Source organism: Neovison vison, chromosome 11 (genome assembly GCF_020171115.1).
Source record: "Neovison vison isolate M4711 chromosome 11, ASM_NN_V1, whole genome shotgun sequence".
NCBI classification, from domain to species: Eukaryota; Metazoa; Chordata; class Mammalia; order Carnivora; family Mustelidae; genus Neogale; species Neogale vison.
In genome coordinates, this window is record NC_058101.1 from 97,569,571 (window position 1) to 97,586,072 (window position 16,502).

The following is a 16,502-nucleotide window of genomic DNA, read 5'->3' on the forward strand; positions in this document are numbered from 1 at the left end:
CATACTTGTCAAGGATGCATCTCCCATGGCTGTTCTGTTGCTTCCTCCACAAGTAACTTCCTGCCTCTGGAGGGTGCTCTCTTCCAGAGCCTAGCGGACCGGGGCAGCTAATCCGCTGGCACTGCAGCCCGCAGACCACAGCTCCCCACAGTAGGTACTTGTCTGAGGGCACTGGCCAAAGAAACAGCTGTCTGTGCCTGTTGACTCAATTCATGCACGTTGATAAAGGGTCTGCACACTCTTCCGTGAAAGCATCTTACCTTCAGACAGTTTTGGGTGAAAAATACTTGCCGATATCATGTAACATAAGTGATGCTACTGAAGTTGAATCACAGGAAGAAAAATAAACAGACTGCCGGTCAGCAGTGGCGGTTCAAGGAGCATGACAGTATGTTCCGGTGTCTTTGCTGGAGATGCACAGTTCCCTTGTTTTCCAGCACGTGGGTCATTTGGTGATGGAAGCTGAGGTGAAGGAACACTAGTGTCCTGTGTGGCTGCAACAGGAAGGCTGTTTCTCGGTCTCTGTTGGTGTCCTTGGTGATGAAGGCCTGCAGGCTTCCCATCTGGTTCAGGCCGTTCTGAATGTGTGAAACATGGATTTCTACATTATTCTGAAAGCAACTGAAATTAGAAGCATCTATTGTATTCTTGATATCATTTAATGAATCTGTAAGTGATTTGATCTCAAAGGAATTCAGCTCTCCTCGTTCTGCCAGACACTTAATTTGTAATAAAATAGGAATGAGCTGGGGATTAAGTTTGTCAGATTTTCATTCTCAACACAGGGCCATCCAGTGGAGGCACTGGCTGCCAGTCAAGCTCCTGGGCTTCCTCATCACACCACCATCTCCTATCTCTGGGCTGGTCCACAGCCTGCCCACCCTGGTCCGGAGAAGGCTCATAGCAGTATTGCTGCACTTCATGCAAAACTTTGTTGAGGTCCTTGTTGAGTTGCTCAAGCTCCAGAAGGATGGTTGCATATCTCTGCTGAAATTCAGTGCTGGTGGGCATGGGATAGGATTTCAATTTTTCTGCTTCTGTGTTCATTGCTCTTAATTTTTTGATATGTTCCTTTTTAATCATGAGAGTTTTTGACAACTTGGTCACGTGGATAAGGAGTTGTACTGGAAAACCAACTAGCATTTCAGTGTCAGAGGCAGAAATCTTACTTCTCCAAGGTGACTGCTAGTACAGGATCATCATCCATAACTGGTGACTGGAGAGGAGGAGTATAATGTAACCGTGGTGGAGTCATGAAGAATCAGGAAGGTCCCTGATTTTGTCCAAAGGCAGCAACTTGCATTGTCTCATGAGGCTTATTACTAAGAACTTCATAGTCAGGGATGGTATGGGTGCCAAGCCCTGCCCTATCAAAAGTTACTCTATACGTAGCATTAGAAGTATCCACAGCAGCTATCTGTCCAGTGAAGAGACCGTCATGAACACCACATAATCAAGCTGTAACTTTGGTTCCAATAACCAGGGGCAAAGGAATTTCATCTGGGAGATCTTCCAACTGGGAAACATCTACACTTTTGTTTATTGTAAGAGTCTTATTTTCTGCCATTTCTGTTTTAATGCTGCTCTCTCTTCCTCAAAAAATGCACAAGAACATCTCTTTAGTTTTCCCATAACTCGCCTGATTTTTCTATTCTTGTTAGCTTTCTTGTTGTTAAATTAGGAAAGTACTCCTCCTGACAGACACAGAAGTCATCATCACCTTCAAACAGGTGCTTATCTATATTTGAGTAGAACCATTCATATATGCACCATTTATGTGCTTTGGGAAGCTTGGGTAGGTTATGTAATTGGAAACCAAGCTTCTGTGAGGCTTTCTTATCTGGTGAGGACATCATTGCCATCAATTTCAGTGGGGCCATTGTATATTCTATGACATTCTATGTATTCATTCATTGTGTATTCTATGATAATTCTATGACATTGTATATTCTAATAACATTTATTTTTTTCTAATAAAATTTCTTTTAACCCCTAGTGCTTAGTCTAGAAGTAACAAATAATAATAAATAATGTTATTTATTATAAATACTTATGAAATATGTAATAAATAATAATAAATAATAAATATAAGCACATGCTTATATGCCTTTAGGAAGTTAAGTGACCTGGATTTAACATCAGATATCCTGGTATAATTTATACTAAAATACTAATGCTTTGTCCATAGATTCTATGTAATACTAACTAGACATCCTATACAGTATATATTTTTTCCAACACTACCAAACAATTAACTCGATTCTGATACTATTTGCCTGGAGATAGTATCAGACCCCACAGGTTAAGGGCTCAGTCCTACAAGACTCCCTCTTCTCCTTTAACCCTTCAGATGCCAGTCGCAATTCCAGGTTGTCACCATGCTTCTGACTGACAAGCTGTAGATCAGAGGTTCCCATGATACTTTCCTTGGGTTCAATTAACTGGATAGAGAGGCTAAAGAAATAAAAGAAACATTTAACTTGCTACATCCAGTTTGTTATAACATGATATGACTCAGGAACAGCGGGGTAGAAGAGATGCATGGGGCAAGGTATATGAAAAGGGGTATGGAGATTCCATGCTCTCTGGGTGTGCAACTCTTTCAGAAGCCCCACCTGTTCACTAATTCAGAAGCTCTCTGAACCCTGTTCTTTTGGGTTTTTATGGAGGCTTTATTGCACAGTCATGACTGAGTAAATCAACAACCATTGGCAAGTGATTCAACTTCCCAGCTCTTCTCCCCTGTCTCCAGAGATCTGGAGGTATGACTAAAAGTTCCAACCCTCTAATCACATGGTTGGTTCCCCTGGCAACCAGCCCTCATCCCGATGTGCCTTCTAAAAGTCACCTCAGGTGACTTAATATAAACTCAGGTGTGGTTAAAAGGGGTTTGTTATGAATATCAACACCTGTGTGGCTCTTATCATTCAGGAAATTTCACAGGTCTTAAAAGGAACTTTGTGCCAGAAACAGGGATGAAGATCAAATACATATTTATCATAAATCACAATATTACACATCTCATATGCTCAGTTGCATTCATGCAAGAATGTGAAGGTAGTCCAAAGATGCACACTGATGGGAAAAGAACTCTGATTGGCATCCAGGAGGTGCCATGCTATTATCTCAACATTGTTTTCCCTGAAGTATGACTATGATGACGAATGGGGAAGGTAATGCAGGACTTACATCTCGCCAGATGTAATGTTGAAGAAATGCCAATTTAAATCATAGCTCCTGAGAATACATAGTGTTGGCTGCTCTCTCATACTGCTAGTAGAAGCATAACTTGATTTAAGTATTCTGGAGGACAATTTTGCCATATATATCAAAATGTGTAACTATCATATCTTTGAGACAGAAATTCCACTTCTATGAACTTATTCTAAGGATGTGTAGACACACAGTTTGTGGTACTTCTCAGCCCATGCCCTCCTTCTCTAGACCCGCGGGGAAGACCCCCATGTTAGAATGTTATAGGTGGAGAGAAAGTCAATAGGTACAAGGAAGAGAAGCGTTAAGTGGGGGGACTTCCAGGCTATGATACATCTCTGCATCAAAGATCAATGATAGATAATTTTTAAAGGAGATATCTGAAAGAATACTACTAACTCAAAAACAAGACAGACATCTCCAAGGACCACAAAAAGAATAGAAAAACCAAAGTAGTGAAAAAGGATGAAGTCAAATGCTTGCTAGGTTCAAGATCCCAGTATGGCTACAAGGGCAGGAAAGGTGAAGGATTATGGAGAAGATACAGATCCCTGTCCCTTCTCCACCCCTTATACTGAAGAAGCTTCCTTTTGCCGACAGAAAGTAGTAAGCATTCTCGAAGGATAGAACACTCAAGTGAGAAAGATAGAGTGCATGCATGTATTAAGTAGCCATTTTTGTAATTTGTAAACTTTAAATGAGTAGAACTGAATGTGGTCCCAAAGTTAGTTTCCCATTGTAAACACATGGAATAAGAATATATGTGAGAAAAAGAGACCTAAAAAGTATAGGACATAGCACTTGTAAGGAAAGTAGCCTGGTCATTAGTTATAGGACATTTAGCAATTTCTTAGAAGGAATGGAGTAGAATCTGCTGTCTATCTTTTGTAGTTTATGTAATATTAATATTAATAGTAAATTCTCTCATATGCACATATAGAGATAGAGATATGTGACAATGGGTGTTTTTGGGAAGAAGCACTGAGATGCAGTTGCTGGTGATTTTACAGCTCCCCTGTTTCTCAGACTGATTACACGAGTTTATGGTTTTGTGCAGTAATCCTGGATTCTTATGTTAAGTTGCACTTCTTAACAGATTTGAGTGGATTTTTATTCATTACAAATGAACCTAAGCAGATTTGAGTGGATTTTCGTTCATTACAACAAAAGCAGCCTTGACTAAGTCAGGAAATAATGGATTGGAACCCAAATTTTATGTAAGAGGATGTTTACTGAAGAACTATGTGTAATAGTGGGGAACTGGAAACAATCTAAGCACACCAAATGGAACAAAGTTAAGAAAATGGGGTGGTCATACACTGGAATGGCATTCAGCCATTAGAAAGCATATTTTTAGGGACATTAAAGATTGTATATGACATGTTATGTAGGAGGGAAGAACCTTATGCTCCTCTGATGTCCTGCTTCCTCAGAGACTGTAATTTCTATTTCATCTTACATCTTGCCATTTCCGTTAATTTTCTTAAAAAACAACTCATACATGCATTCATGTAGGTGAGACTTTTTTAAACTTCCAGGGGTCTAACGGGGTTATATTCTGGGGTAGAAAGGGGTTTGCATTCTAGGCTAGCAAGACACAACGGGGCAACAATGTAAGCGTGAATAGTAGACATTCTTGTTCTTCAGTGTGTCTCGGGAATTCCCAATGCTGGGAACTTCTCAGGGATATTGCTGTTCCAGGTCCTGGTGTTATCCTATCCGGACGGAAACTTTCCCTTTCTCATAAGCCTCCTTTTATTCTCTCTTGCTCCTGGATCCTTCACTCTCTTAAGCTGCTACATTGCCCAGGGAGTCTCAGAATTCTTTTACTTATTATGCAAAGGAATAAAATTTTTTATTTTTCTGCTTTCCGTACTATAAACTGGGGGTCATCACTTCACAGTGAAATAATCCATTAAGGAGCAAAAATAGTTCTCTTCTCTAAGAAAACCTCTACTTCCATCTTTCAAATAAGATCTCTGTTCTCTTTACTATATCCACATCTGTCATCCCCCTGGACCCCTCAGAAAAAAACCTGAAGATGTAAACAAAAATAAAATAGTGTTTATCTTTGAATGGTGAGGATTATTTCTCTTCTTTATTCCTTTTCTGTCTCTAAATTTCCATAGTGTGTGTGTGTGTGTGTGTATGTGTGTGTGTGTGTATCTATATCTATATCTATATATATCTTTTAAAAATTCAGGAACAAAAGTATGAAAATTACAATTCTGGAAGTGCATCGAGTGGGCAAGTTGATGAACAAAAGCTTCAAATAAGAGCTTAAAGATATATAAAAGCATGTCTTGCTCTCACAGTGGTTCTACTTGGGTATATCTGGTCTCCTCCATGTGGTGACTTAGGAACCTATCTCGTGGCTCTGCCATTTTCTAGGGTCTTGGATTCCTCTACTGAATCTAGCCAGAAGAGAGGAGAAGAAGTAAGTGGTAGAAAATTTTTAGGGACCAGGCCCTAAAGTGTTATATTTCACTTCTACTTACGTATTGTTGGAAAATGAAGTCTAGCTGTAGGGTCAAGAAGCTGAAAAAAAAAATGAGGTTTATTGAACAGATAAACAGATAGCATATTGAAGGGGAATTATCTTAGGCTTTATTATTTTTTTTTTTTTAAAAAGATTTTATTTATTTATTTGACAGAGAGAAATCACAAGTAGATGGAGAGGCAGGCAGAGAGAGGGGGAAGCAGGCTCCCTGCTGAGCAGAGAGCCCGATGCGGGGCTCGATCCCAGGACCTGAGATCATGACCTGAGCCGAAGGCAGCGGCTTAACCCACTGAGCCACCCAGGCGCCCCTATCTTAGGCTTTAGACACAGACCTAAATCTGAGTCTCAGCTCCTCTAGTAAGGTAATAGATTACATTTTAGAATTTGGAATTAAATAATCAACATCGAAGAAAAACTAATTGGGGAACTGTTAGTACATGACACTCACTGTTTTACGTGCAGTTAATAAAGAGGTGAAAAAAAATTTCTCCCTGAAAGAAGAGCGGTGGTGTAGTAAGTAGAAGAGCACATATTTCTCTCCTCTGTGAATGTGAAAATATTGCAGTACAGTGGAGTAAGTGAACAATAGATGCCTGTGTCAAGACACCTTGATACGTGTGATCAATCTGATGAAAGAGGCACCTGGGTGGCTCAGATGATTAAGCGTCTGCCTTTGGCTCAGGTCATGATCTCCAGGTCCTGGGATTCAGCCCCATGTCGGGGTCCCAGCTCAGTGAGGGGTCTGCTTCTCTCTCTCCCTCTGCTCCTCCTCCTGCTTGTGCTTTCTCTGTCTCTTTCAAATGAATAAGTAAAATGTTAAAAAGGAAATCCAATGACCCTGAAAACTTCTCAGAGGAGGTTTCTTATTAACTTGGACTTGAAGGACACATGGGTGCTCATCAAGGAAGTGGTGTTTGAGGAAGAGCATTTCTTCCTAAGGAAAAGCATGTGAGTCATGGGAGGTGAAAAAGATTATGATCAGGAACCTCTGAATAAAACAAATCAAAGGAAGAAAAACAAAACATTCCATTGTATGTGTGAGTCAGCCAAATCTCAAATAATAAATCCCTGAAAAGTTCATCTTTGAGGGGATGAATCATTTCTCCTTTGGGGTCATGGGGATAATAAGCATTCAGGAAAGAAGGAAACAGTCACAAATGAGGTCAAGGATCACTGAAAGAGTGCACATTCCCTTTCTGGATAAGTTACTATTGTATTCTCTTATACCTTAAGAATGTTGGGGCCTTACCAAGAAATGTCACCATGATATTTTGTTTGTTTTTGAGAGGGGTGGGTTTTTTTTAAGTAACAACTTACTTAGCCTTTCTCTGGGATATGAAATATAAAAAGGGGCATCTGGGTGGCTCATTTGGTTAAGTGTCTGCCTTCAGCTCAGGTCATGATCTCAGGGTCCTGGGATCGAGCCCTGAATTGGACTCCCTGCTCAGTGGGGAGTTTGCTTCTCCCTCTCCCTCGCCTAACCTCCCCCCCCCCCCCCCGGATAAATAAGTAAAATCTTTAAAAAAGAGAGGAAGAAATGTGAATGGGATTATCCACACAACAAAAAACTGGTTGGGTGAGTTTGTGAGGTAAGTAATGCGGTGTGTTTACTTAAAAAACCTACACTCTTTTTTTGACCATGTGGGTAATAAAAACATACTCTTTTTTTTTTTTTTAAGATTTTATTTATTTATTTGACAGAGAGAGAGAGAGAGAGAGAGAGAGAACAAGCAGGGGGAGGAGCAGAGGGACAGGGAGAAGAAGGCTTCCCACTGAGCAGGGAGCCAGATGCCAGACTTTATCCCAGGATCCTGGGATGGTGACCTGAGCTGAAGGCAGTTGCTTAACCAACTGAGTCACTCAAGCACCCTAAAAACATACTCTTAATAAATCTCAACTTTGGTGCATTCATGGAGTGTGTATTTATATTTATTTAAAATTCAAGCCATGTTGAATTTCCAGGGCTATGTCCTAGATCAAGTAGATTTTTCCTCTTGTTCCAGTGAGTCCACATGAGGTATTGAGTCAGGGCCATGGCTCATGCTTAGTGTGTCAATCAATTTCCCTTTCAACACCAAAGATTAACTTTGAAGCTTTTGAGAAACCATCTGATAATGAGTAATCAATATGTATAGGGAAAAAAGAGATGAAAACACAAAGCAGTAATAATCATGTTGGACTCAAATGTACATCGTTTCTGGTACTCATATACCTACTAAAGCTCTGATGTCGTTGTACTTATCCTCTCAACAACCTTTCTGTCTGCTAATTATTAAAGTGCTAGAGCCTTGTGTTGTCCGTATTTATTCAGCAAGATTCTAATTTTGAAACATTGATTACCATGGATGTGGATAGATTTAGTTTGTTTAGGACTCAACTTTTTTTTAAAGATATATTTATTTATTTTAGAGAGTGAGAGAGCTTGGGCACATGCAAGTGTGGGAGGGGCAGAGGAAGAGAATCTCAAGTAGACTCCGTGCTGAGTGTAGAGTCTGTATGGGGCTTGATCACTTGACCCTGAAATCATGACCTGAGCGGAAGTCAAGAGTCTGATGCTTAACCCACTGAACTACCCAGGTACTCTTCAATTACCTTTTTTGCAGGTAGGATAAAATATTTATGCAAAGATATTTTTTGTTAATGAATATTAGCTAAGAGTCAAGTTGTATTTTGAATTCTATGAAGTTGGAGGAAGCTCTTTAGATGTTCTGGGATTCTGTTTCTGTTTTTCATATGTAAAAGATGCATTTTAAGATCCATTTCAACTTGGTTTTGCTTAAACTGTTCTACTTTTTCCTTAAGGGGTGTGAATAGTCATGTCACATTCAGCATAATCATTAGTATTAGGGTCCCCCCCATAATGTTAACAGTAGTTATATGAAATTGGTAAAATTATAAGAACTTTTTGCTTATCTGAATTTTCTAAGTGGTATATGCCTAACATCTATTTTATGAGATTTAAAAAATGGCAAAATATATACAACATACAATTTACCATTTAATCATTTTTCAGTGTACTATTCAGTGACATTAAGTACACTCATATTGTTGTGCAACCATCACCACCATCCATCCCCAGAACTTTCCTATCTTCCAAATTGAAACTTTGTATCCATTACACAACAGCTCCTTTGTCTCCTCTCCCCATCCCTAGCTTCTGTCATTCTATTCCCTGTTTTTGTGAATCTGCCTACTCTAGATACCTCATATAAATGGAATCATTTATCTTTGTCCCTTTGCAACCAACTTATTTCACTTATCACTTCTTTAAATTTCATCCATGTTGTAGCATGTCTCATAATTTCATTCCTTTTTAAGGGTGAATGATATTCCATTGAATGAATGTGTCCCTTTTTTTAAATCTATGCATTTGTTGATGGATATTTGGGTCTTTCTATCTTTCAGCTATTGTGAATAATGTCATTTGAGTAATGCTATACATTGGTGTGTAAATATCTTTGAGTTTTTGTTTTCAATTATTTTCTATATGCCCAATTTTAGAATTGGAATTCCTGAACTATATGGTAATTTTGTGTTTAACTCATTTTTGAGGAATCACCATACAGTATTAGTTTTGCACATCAACATATACTGTCTGGTTTCACTCTTCAAAGAAGACTCTTGTTTGACATAAGCTAGGAGTTTCAAGGCAAGTTGAGGTGGTACCTTTGTTAGTAAGTTAATGGTCTATAGCTATCACTAGAAAGGGTGTGCTCCAGTGCTCTGAGCTTATTTTGATGTTGGCTTCACCACAATGTGTCTTTAAAGACACATCTAGGCATATACCATAATTTAAATCCACATTTTGGGCTTATGTGCTAACTATGAGAAACATTAATAGTTCCTACTTCATTTTCCTTTCCTTGGCTATGCATCTCTTTGTGTTAATAACCACTTACAAACTCTTTAATTCCCTAAATGTTTATAAGCCAAATATTTTGCTGAGGTATGTCTCTTTCTTACAGTTAGCATTGTTGCTAAATATCATCAGGAAGCCTTAGTAAATATCAGTCCTTTGGACACAGAACTTAACAAGAATTTAACACAATGAGGACTTAACCTATGAGGACTTAAAAAGAGGACTCTATTTTGCTTAGTAGCATTACTTTTAATATAGTAACACATAATTGAACTCTTTATCTATAGGCCAGCTACATATGTTTAGCTAAATGTTTTCCTTAGGGTTTATATTATTATTAGTTTAGACATCTGTCTACGTGATCATGTCTGTAGAACTAGAAATACCAGCTAAAACTTATCTCAGGAATTTAACTTAAATTTATTCTATGGTAGAACTCTTGGAGGACCAACTAAGCCTACTACTTTGTATTCATGTAAGAAAATAAATAAATAAATAAAGAGAGGAAGAGGAATACACTTTCTCTGATAGCAGTTTTATTTTGGTAAATTCATAATACAACATTTTTAAAGGATTATTTTTTCATCCTTTATTTTAGACAAATCCAAAGCAGATACTTTGATGGACAATGCATTATAGGAATAGAAGAGTATTGAAAAAGACAAAATTTAAACCTCTATGGGAAAGAACCAAAATCATATCTTCTGGAAAAAAAGCACATGTAAAATCAATGAAAAATTAATTATTGATAGATTATTAAAATTTCTCACTAAAAATAGACAATCTATTATCATATTTTTATACCACATTCATCACCTTTTCATTAGGGGACTTAAATGGTATCAAAGTCCTAGCTTCAATGTGAAATTGAAGTTGGGCTGGCTAATCTTCCTTCTGTCAAATAAAACTTTTTCTCTGGCATATTGAAGTAGTCATATTCAGGAATGAAGATCACTGTGGATGTATGATCTATTACATAGTATATTGCCTTGAAACAAATCAATAGGCCAAATTAACATTTGTCACATAGGCATTTAATAAATGGGAGAGATTTCAAAATATTTGTAGATATATAAAACAAAAAAAAGTTTTAAGATTTTATTTTATTTATTTGATAGAGAGAGACACAGTGAGAGAGGGAATATAAGCAGCGGGAGAGGGAGAAGCAGGCTTCCTGCTGAGCAGAGAGCCCAGTTTGGGACTCGATCCCTGGACCTCGATCCTCAGGGATCATGACCTGAGCTGAAGGCAAATGCTTAACGACTGAGCCACCCAGGCGCCCAAACCAAAAATTTTCAAAGTTTTCCTTTAGAAATAGTCTATTACTGACTTTAGTGGGCAATAATATGAAAATGAAATGGTTCAGAGGAAGAAAGAAACTTCAAAAACTTCATTTCCCACAATGGCAGAGAATTGGCTTACCATTTCCCAAGCCAATGACTTTTTTTTTTCTCTATATATGCTCTGTCTTTTTTAGCATTGCCAATATGAAGAAAAAACTAGGTGTTTTGTTTTAACTGAAAGACTCATATTAGTTTTTCTGGATTAAGGAGCTATGCTATGCTTTTAAAAGAGGGATGTATGAGAAATAGTCAATGAACTAATCCATTCCTTTATAAACATTTATTGAATGCCAAATACATTCTAGGTTCTGTGTAATATACTGGAGGGACAATGTTTATCAAAATTATGAATGATGGAATACTACATCAAAAACTGATGATGTACTGTATGGTGACTATAAAACAAAAAAATAAATTTTTACTGGAAACAAAAATATTAAGATGTAATAACAATAAATTCTTATGTAGGAAAAGCCAAACAAAAAAACAGACACATGCCTGTTCTCCCAAAGTTTTGAGAGCGGTGAGGAGGAAAATTTATAAATGAATCATGCTAAATTATATATAATTATGAATTGAGCTAATTCTCTGTGTGAAGGGAACACAGTTTATTGAAAGTGTTTGGAAATGATCAGTCTTGGGAAGCAAGAATGATTTCTCTTAAGAAATTTATACATGCACTGTAATTTGGATTTAATGAGGTGAAGATAAGTAAGATGCATTAGGTAGGAAAAAGTGTCATGACTATGGGATCAGAAGAAGATGTTTTTTGTTGAGTTGTTTAAGAAAATGCCTGAAAGTTGGGCATACTATAATCTGGAAAAAAAAGAAAAAAAGACCTAGTAGAGAGAAAGAGGATGAACATTCAGGAGGGATACATAGAAATAGTTGGAGCAAGGTCTACAAGGAAGTGGAAATTTGGGGAGGCAGGAGGTGATGATTAGGGTAGAGAATTAACCATGTCCTTTCTCTGAGCATGAAGAAAAGGAGGAAGATGATTCAGACTTAACTTATGCAGAGGCATATAAAGCAAGACCATCTGTGGAAAATGAGGAGGTTAGGGTGAGATTAGGAACACAGGTGAATGTTAAGTATATACATGAAGGAGAAAACAAAGGACTAGTAAAAACATTATAAATTGTGTTGAAGTTCTTATGAAATTAGACACAAAATCTAGGGAGTTAAACTAGGTGGAGAGAAATGGTCATCAAGAGATAAACCATAGGGTTCAATTTAGATAGGGAAGGATATGAGGCCAGCAGGGTCAATGGACAAGTCAAGGGCACGTAGTCTAAGACTAAAAGTGGGGGAGCAATGAGAGAGCTGGCATGATAGAAACCTGTAGTCAGAGGTATTTTGGAGTTAAGCAATTAGCATTGGTTGAAGACAAATTTCAATGTGGAAATTTGGAAGAGGTTTGTTCAAGTGTATGGAAGCCTCTGGAATCGAGGAGGTCAGAATTACTAAAGTATACTGAAGCCCTGAAGACCTATCAAAGCTCTTTGAAGCTAGGATTTGAAAAGGAATTTTCCCCCCAAAGATAGCAAAGAAACAGTGGCAGAGAGTCACATAATCATATACTAATTAGATTGAGCATATTGATAAGATAATCCTCCAAAGTAGTAGACAGCAAAATTTTCCCTTTTATGTTCATTTAATGTTAGTTTTCTTATTATTGGAATAGTCACAAAACCATTTGTGTATTGTAAACATTCAGATATTAAAATTAAAGCCATTGACATTATGGAAGGGAATTTTGAAATAATAAACAGACCATGACATAAAATTGAATGTTTTCACAATGATTTATTTCTTATAAAATTAATATACTTTTTTGTTTCTCTAGTATCCTTATTGCTACAACCTGAGCCAGTGACCAACACATGCTATAGCCTGATACATATGTATCAGAATACCATAGAAAATACCATAGAAACCATAATAACCTCAGTTTTGACATTACAACATAAATAGAGCATTAAATTCAAATCATATGAATCAAGGTCATAGTCAGATACGTTTCCTATTAAACATACTAAAATAATGTTGTGGAGAAAAGAGAAAATGTGGTGAAGTTCAGAGATACTTGAAATGTAATGTATATAGATGGAAAGAGAAAAGAGGTGAGACGAAGAAAGAAAAAGAATTCTCTCTGCTCCTTACCAGCCCTTGTTTAATTAAGAAGTAAAGCTGAGCCTCTTCATTAAGCTGTAGGTTGTTTATTTTAAGATTTTTTAATTAATTATTTTTATTAACATATAATGTATTATTTGCCCCAGGGGTACATGTCTGTCCCAACACTCACCATAGCACATACCCTCCCCAATGTCCATAACCCAATTAATATTTGTTTTTTTGATGATCATCAGAAAACTTTGACCAATATGACTTGATAACTTCTAATAAAACAGACTATATCATGATTCTGGTCACCAATTACAGTGTGGGATGGTTGGCTGGGTGTGGGATTTCCTATACCACCAAGCAGCTGGATGTCCAACAGAACTCAGTTCTGACACCGTCTGTCCAGAGATTTGATCAGATCCCACAGATTAGTGGCTCAATTCCACAAGACTGTCCTCTACCTCAGATGCCAATTACAAGCCCAGATTGTTACCCACTAGTTATAAATCAGGGATTCCCATTACCTTCTCCTGGGGTTTGATTAACTTGCTAGAGTGACTCACAGAAATCAGGAAACCAGTTTACTTGCTAGATTACCTGTTTATTACATAGGGTGGCAAAGGACATGAATTAATAGCCAGGTAAAGAGATAAATAGGGTGAGGTTCTAAACAAAGGAGCTTCTGTTTTCATGGAGTTTGGGACCTAGCAAGGTGGCATGTGGAAAGTCAGTTTCTTTAACCTGGAAGCGCTTTGAACCTTGTCCTTCTGGGTTTTTATGGAGGCTTCATTACATAGGCACAATTGACTAAATCATTGGCCATTGGTATTTTAAATCTCCAGCTTTCCTTCCCTTCGAGAGATCTGGGGATAGGACTGAAAGTTTCAACCCTCTAATCACATGGTTGGTTCTCCCCACGGTCAGCCCCCAGCCTTAGGCCCTTTCCAAAAGTCACTTCATTAACATGTGCTCACGTGTGGTTGGAAAGGGTTTGTTATGAATACTAAGACAACTTTATCATTGTTATCATGTAGGAAATTCCAAGGACTTAGGGCACCCTCTGGGGGGCAGGGAGAGGGAATGTGGAGAACCGTTTTCTCTTCTGACACTTGAAAAAAATACGCATTTATATTCTCTTTTCTACCAAATTCAGTTAAAAGTGAAGAGCAGAAATCACATCTGAATGAATACAAATGTGCTTGTGAAATTCTTGCTTTTATTGAGATACCATTGAAGTGCCCGTTGTCTATGTGTTTAGCATTATTGTTGCTATTTTAGCCTACTAATGATTTAATTGCTTTCCTCAAAAAGTTTCAATTTCTTAGAGCATATGCTTTTCCTAACTACAGTGCTTGGTGATACAGAATTTATTGTTGTTGTTGTTATTATTATTATTCTGTTTTTGGTAAAAAGCTGCCAGCTACCTCTGTGGCTAGTGGATAGAGGAAATCACCTTCCTTGAAACAGATTTTCCTAGAGACATTAGTACCTCTGTACACTACTAGTTTATGATACATAAAGAGTAGGTACCCATGGCCCTAGAGGGAAAGTGTAACAAACTTTTTGTGGCTTGACAAAGATACTTCTCTTCAAATTCCATGGTCTGCTGGCAGAGCTGGCTTCACAGGTGTGGGACCAGTGCAATCGTACATCTCCTGCTCAGAAGTGCCCCATGTTTGGGGCCTGATGCTCTGTAGCTATTATGAAATTCTTAATAATTTTCTCTTAGAATTTGTATTTTGTACATGAGTATGATGGCACAAAGGAGTATGTGTTGGGGAACTGGAGTCCCAGCTTACTCCTGGTCCCTTCTATCCCTTCCCCAGCTTGGGTTCATAGCTATGGGCTCCCCAGTCCTTGACACCCTGGCCACGCTCAGCCTTCTGCCCCTGTCTGCATTTCCTGACTGCTGTAGCCCTCTGCCAGGTGGCAACCAGCTTGGGTTGGCAAAGAGGAGGTTGGGGGGATGCTGTAGGTAGCATTCTATTGTCCCTTTTTGGCCTCAGTAGTGGCATTTGAGCAAACATGGGAACTTCATGGTCAGCTTATGCCTCATACCATCTGGAAGCAGGACAAAGTGGTAGACGTCCTTTCCCTGGACTGGCAAGTCCATGGTATATTTGGTGGGTGAACTGATGGGGGAGAGTCTTTTGCCCAGTTCATCCAAGTACCAAATGCATCATGGCATGGATGTTATAGGTCCCTGATGGTTGCCTATCCACCACGGACTGGGACAGCAGGGCCATGAGAAGGGGAGATATCTTCCATGCCCAAGGCTGTGGCAGGCACCTGGCAGCTACAGGGAGACGAATCCTGCTGTTAGTGGGCCATATGCAGAGAATCACAGGTGGGATCCTTGGATACCAATGAGGGTCTGCACTTGTACTGTAAGTATTCCCATGTCTGAGGGAACATGCCACTAAATAGCACTAAAAGCCACCATGACACTGTGAGAGAAGGACAGTAGAACAAAAGAAAATGTTTTATAGTGTAGTATTTTTATTGTCATCCCCCCCCCTGCCTTTTGAACAAGAGGTCCCGCATTTTCCTTCTGCACTGAGCTTTACAAATTATTTAGCTGGCCTTGTCTTCAGTTTGCTGCTGGATGTTTGAGTGGGGGAGTCAATGAGTCTTGTGGGAGGAAGAGCCTTGGAGACTTCTCTGATGGGAAAATGTGGCACTAACTGACATTGATAATACTATCCATCTTGGATAAACACCAGGGCCTAAAACAGGCATCATAAATTCAGTGGCAGGTAACAGCCAGTATCAAAGAATGAATTTGGAGTGGATAAGACTGTAGTGAAGTGCATGCCTTATGTAATCTGGCATGGAGGAGTTGGAAAGCGGTACCTGCAACTCATCTCTAGAAAGTTGCCCCTGTGTCAGGTAAGAACTCAATATTGCAATATTATTAAAGAGACACTGGAAATCCTGCTATCTCTTTTTTCTTTCTTTTTCTCTTCCTCTCTTTCTTTCTTCTTCTTTTTAAAAAAATTATTTATTTATTTGAGAGAGAGAGAGAGAGAGCGCACAACCAGGGAGAGGACGGAGTGAGAGGGAGAAGCCGGCTTCCCGCTGAGCAGGGTGCCCGATGTGGAGCTCGATTCCAGGACCCCAGGACCATGACTGAGCTGAACATAGATGCCTAACTGACTGAACCACCCAGGCCCCCCACATCCTGCTCATTTGTATGGAAAAACCTTCTGTGGTTTTTCAAAGAGTGTGGATTAACAAAACGTATCTAGGAGACGTATTTTAACTGGAGGCACCTGATTTGCCGGTCACAAGCAGGCTAGTTGTGACACTGTATGTAGTTGAGACTGTAAATCCCTTAGACTCAGCCACTCTGGCTTCATTGTCATAACTTGGGGGGAAAAATCGAGCACCTGAATAGGCTATTAAAGAGCTGTGAATTTATATTCAAGTGTGGACTTATTCAGGGACTAGGATTGTAAGGGTT

General features: G+C 38.7%; 1 pseudogene; it reads right to left on the minus strand.

Annotated features, from left to right (window-relative positions):
* Nucleotides 1-359: 359 nt before the first annotated feature.
* Nucleotides 360-1,853, minus strand: LOC122890271 (annotated as a pseudogene).
* Nucleotides 1,854-16,502: the final 14,649 nt, after the last annotated feature.